Here is a 5,061-nt window from a genome sequence, read left to right on the forward strand (position 1 = left end):
TGCCGACTCGCGCCAGTCGGGGGTGGCCTTTCGCCGCTGGTTGGCGTGGTGCCAAGCCCCTATCCCGCCGGCCGGCAGGACGCCAACCACTCCGAGGCGGACCTCGCCCCTTAAGGTGCGGAGGATTCCGAACCTTTGGGGCGGCCCGACGACGGAGTGGTTCACGCCACTCCGTCCCGTCGGGACCCCTGCCCCGCCGGGTAAGGGAGAATCCTGCCCAATGGCAGTTATCCAAATGGTGTCATCCTGCGAGGGGCTGGTTTTAGCACACTGGGCTAAATCGCTGGCTTTGAAAGCAGACCAAGGCAGGCCAGCAGCACGGTTCAATTCCCGTACCAGCCTCCCCGAACAGGCACCGGAATGTGGCGACTAGGGGCTTTTCACAGTAACTTCATTGAAGCCTACTCGTGACAATAAGCTATTTTCATTTCATTTCATTTCATTTTCATTTCAAATAGTTATGCTTACATTTGTTCTATCTTCTGTTTTAAATACAGAAATAACATAAGTCATTTGATAATGTTCTGATTATCATTAATGAACAGGTAATAAAGTGCATGCTGTTGCTCCCTTTAATTTTTCAATGTGGTTGGGTGCAATCCATCGAAATCTTACTCACTTTTCCAACTTCTTCCATCGGGCAGGAGATTCAGAAGTCTGAGAACACGCACGAACAGACTCAAAAACAGCTTCTTCCCCACTGTCACCAGATTCCTAAATGACCCTATTATTGACTGACCTCATTAACACTACACCCTGTATGCTTCAACCGATGCTAATGCTTATGTAGTACATTGTATATCTTGTGTTGCCCTATTATGTATTCTCATGTATTTTCTTGAATTTTGTTTAATTCCTTTTTCTTCCATGTACTGAATGATCTGTTGAGCTGCTTGCAGAAAAATACTTTTCACTGTACCTCCGTACACGTGACAATAAACAAATCCAAATCCAATCCAAAACAAGACGCTTTAGGGCCTTTATATCAAATATCTGGCACAAGTTGTGTAAGTTTTCAGTTTGACAGATTATTTGACAGATTAATTCCACCCCTCAGATATTTCTCTCCCTTCTTCAGGCTTTGAATCCTTATCCACTGATTCATTCTACCCCGAATGTTCCATAACACAATTTATTTCTTTCTTTCTGAGCTCACAGCAGTGCTCCAGAAAGTCCACTTCCATTTCTGTCTGCGTCAGCCTCTCCCCTTCTGCCCTAAAGTCCAGCAAAATCCCAGATGTCCTTAAAGAGACAGAGGAGTGAAACGTCCCAGACAGACACCATGGGACTGTTTCGTGGCCAGTCCTCTCCCATCATCTGCTCCTGGGAAATTACGAGGAGCCCATTTGGAATTGAATTATTCAGTTTCATTCTTTCTGCATTCCAGCTGCAAGTCATCTCTTCCTTACAGGTTCTGACCTAGGAATGAAAAACACGGATGTTCAACACCTTCATATCTATACAGAGAGCGTGTTGAAAAGCATAGATGTGCAGATCTCGGATGTAAACATAGGGGGGGGCGATTCTCCGTGCCCCGCGCCGGGCCGGAGAATCGCTGCAACCGTGCCACGATGCCCCGACCCGTCGTGCGATTCTCCGAGGTGCAGAGAATTGGCGCCATTTGCGCCGGCGCGTATTGGCCTCATGTCGCTGGAATCGGCAGGGCCGCCGATTCTCCTGCCCGGATGGGCGGAGCGGCCGTCCCGATGCGGCAGAATCCCGCAGGCGCCGTTCACCCCTGGTCGCTGCTGGCGGGAACTCTGCGGGAACGCTCGGGGGGGGGGGCAGCATGTCGGGGGGTGTAGGGTGACTCCTTCACCGGGGGGGCCTCCGAAGGGGTCTGGCCCGCAATCAGGTCCCACCGATCGGTGGGCCGGCCTCTCCCCCCCCGGGCCTTCTTTCCGCCGCGGCCGGCCCCTGAACACCGACCCCACATTGGGTCGGGGCCGGCGTGCGTAAGAAGTTTCATGCGCATGCGCAGGATGGCGCGGCCCAACTGCGGGGAAGGAAACTGCAGGGGATGGGTACAATCGAAATGTGGAGCTTTTTCAAGGAACAGCTACTGCGTGTCCTTGATAAGTATGTACCTGTCAGGCAGGGAGGAAGTTGTCGAGCAAGGGAACCGTGGTTTACTAAGGAAGTTGAAGCACTTGTCAAGAGGAAGAAGAAGGCTTATGTTAGGATGAGACATGAAGGCTCAGTTAGGGCACTTGAGAGTTACAAGTTAGCCAGGAAGGACCTAAAGGGAGAGTTAAGAAGAGCGAGGAGAGGACACGAAAAGTCGTTGGCGGATAGGATCAAGGAAAACCCTAAGGCTTTCTATAGGTATATCAGGAACAAAAGAATGACTCGAGTAAGATTAGGGCCAATCAAGGATAGTAGTGGAAAGTTGTGTGTGGAATCAGAGGAGATAGGGGAAGCGTTAAATGGATATTTTTCGTCAGTGTTTACACTGGAGAAAGACAATGTTGTCGAGGAGAACACTCAGGTTCAGTCGACCAGGCTAGATGGAATTGAGGTTCAAAAGGAGGAGGTGTTAGCAATTTTGGAAAATGTCAAAATAAATAAGTCCCCTGGGCCAGATGGGATTTATCCTAGGATTCTCTGGGAAGCCAGGGAGGAGATTGCAGAGCCTTTGTCCTTGATCTTTATGTCGTCTTTGTCGACAGGAATAGTGTCGACAGGAATAGTGCCGGAAGACTGGAGGATAGCAAATGTTGTCCCCTTGTTCAAGAAGAGGGAGTAGAGACAACCCTGGTAATTATAGACCTGTGAGCCTTACTTCGGTCGTGGGTAAAATGTTGGAAAAGGTTATAAGAGATAGGGTTTATAATCACCTTGAAAAGAACAAGTTGATTAGCGATAGTCAACACGGTTTTGTGAAGGGTAGGTCATGCCTCACAAACCTTATTGAGTTTTTTGAGAAGGTGACCAAACAGGTGGATCAGGGTAAAGCTGTTGATGTGGTGTATATGGATTTCAGTAAGGCGTTTGATAAGGTTCCCCACGGTAGGCTATTGCAGAAAATAAGGAAGTATGGAATTGAAGGTGATTTAGCGGTTTGGATCAGTAATTGGCTAGCTGAAAGAAGACAGAGGGTGGTGGTTGATGGCAAATGTTCATCCTGGAGTTCAGTTACTAGTGGTGTACCGCAAGGATCTGTTTTGGGGCCACTGCTGTTTGTCATTTTTATAAATGACCTGGAAGAGGGTGTAGAAGGATGGGTTAGTAAATTTGCAGATGACACGAAGGTCGGTGGAGTTGTGGATAGTGCTGAAGGATGTTATAGGATACAGAGGGACATAGATAAGCTGCAGAGCTGGGCTGAGAGGTGGCAGATGGAGTTTAATGTGGAAAAGTGTGAGGTGGTTCACTTTGGAAGGAGTAACAGGAATGCAGAGTACTGGGCTAATGGCAAGATTCTTGGTAGTGTAGATGAACAGAGAGATCTCGTCATCCAGGTACATAAATCCCTGAAAGTTGCCACCCAGGTTAATAGGGCTGTTAAGAAGGCATATGGTGTGCTAGCCTTTATAAGCAGGGGGATTGAGTTTCGGAACCACAAGGTCATGCTGCAGCTGTACATAACTCTGGTGCGGCCGCATCTGGAGTACTGCGTGCAGTTCTGGTCACCACATTATAGGAAGGATGTGGAAGCTTTGGAAAGGGTTCAGAGAAGATTTACTAGGATATTGCCTGGTATGGAGGGAAGGTCTTACGAGGAAAGGCTCAGGGAATTGAGGTTGTTTTCGTTAGAGAGGAGAAGGCTGAGAGGTGACTTAATAGAAACATATAAGATAGTCAGAGGGTTAGATAGGGTGGACAGTGAGAGTCTTTTTCCTCAGATGGTGATGACCAACACGAGGGGACATAGCTTTAAATTGAGAGGTGATAGATATAGGACAGATATCAGAGGCAGTTTCTTTACTCAGAGAGTAGTAGGGGTGTGGAACGCCCTGCCTGCAACAGTAGTAGACTCGCCAACTTTAAGGGCATTTAAGTGGTCACTGGATAGACATATGGATGAAAATGGAATAGTGTAGGTCAGATAGGCTTCAGGTGGTTTCACAGGTCGGCGCAACATCGAGGGCCGAAGGGCCCGTACTGTGCTGTAATGTTCTATGTTCTATGTTCTATGTTCTATGCGCATGCGCAGGATTGAGCTGGCCCAAATGCGCATGCGTGGGTTGGTGTGGCACCTATTTGGCGCTGTGTAAGGAGGCTGGAGCAGTGTGAACCGCTCCAGTGCCGTGCTGGCCCCCTGTGGGGGCCAGAATAGGTTGTGCCCGCGCCCTGTTCGCTCCGTCGTGAAACGCGACGACGTTCACAACAGCACGAACACTTGGCCTCAATATCGGAGAATCGCCCCCAGGGATAATACAAACTCAAATTGACCCACTGAGAGAGCCTGTATGCATCTAGCTCTCTTGCTTTTGTATAGGATATATTAACCATATTGCAATAATTCTTACGTTCCCTGTTCGTGCCATTTCCTACCTTTGTCTTGAACTGCTCAGTTGGAGAATGTCGCAGGTGTGCCTCAAGGTTCTTATCGTATAAAGGTGTGTCGTGAGGGATAAAAGGTTGGGAACCACTGAATTAGAACACGGAATAATATTCAAAGTGTTTCAGCTTGCAGATTACTTCAAATTAACCAATTTGTCACAAATGATACTAACCAAAGGGAGCTGGAATTAGTTAGGGTCAATCGTCGGAGAAGTGGCAGATTGAATCCAACATGAATGACTGTAATCTGAGCAAAGGTAGAAGAAGTGACAACACGGTTTGCATATTAAATGATAAGGTGGAAAGAAATTTGAGGATTTGATGGTTATAAACTACAACTTTGATGTTTGTGGGCAGTAAGGAAAGAAAATAAGGTTAATGAATGCATAACTAGAGGCTGAACCTTACGAGAATTTGGCAAAGTGTCAGGCTCAGTCTAAAAACTCACGTGGAATTCTCCAGTTGCAGAGACCAGTTTTCCCTGAAGAAAAAGAGTGGGTCTGGTTTGTGCCATCACTTTGGTGGGGTGAGGCCTGTTAGAGCCAGCAATCTGCT

General features: G+C 47.8%; 1 long non-coding RNA gene across 1 annotated transcript; it reads right to left on the minus strand.

Annotated features, from left to right (window-relative positions):
• Window positions 1-1,057: 1,057 nt before the first annotated feature.
• LOC119977637 lies at window positions 1,058-4,756 on the minus strand. The gene is made up of 3 exons (XR_005463242.1): window positions 4,680-4,756; window positions 4,498-4,548; window positions 1,058-1,419 (listed from the first exon to the last, which is right to left on the minus strand). It is a non-coding gene; the product is annotated as an uncharacterized LOC119977637 (long non-coding RNA).
• Window positions 4,757-5,061: the final 305 nt, after the last annotated feature.

The sequence above is a fragment of the Scyliorhinus canicula genome, chromosome 14, assembly GCF_902713615.1.
Source record: "Scyliorhinus canicula chromosome 14, sScyCan1.1, whole genome shotgun sequence".
NCBI classification, from domain to species: Eukaryota; Metazoa; Chordata; class Chondrichthyes; order Carcharhiniformes; family Scyliorhinidae; genus Scyliorhinus; species Scyliorhinus canicula.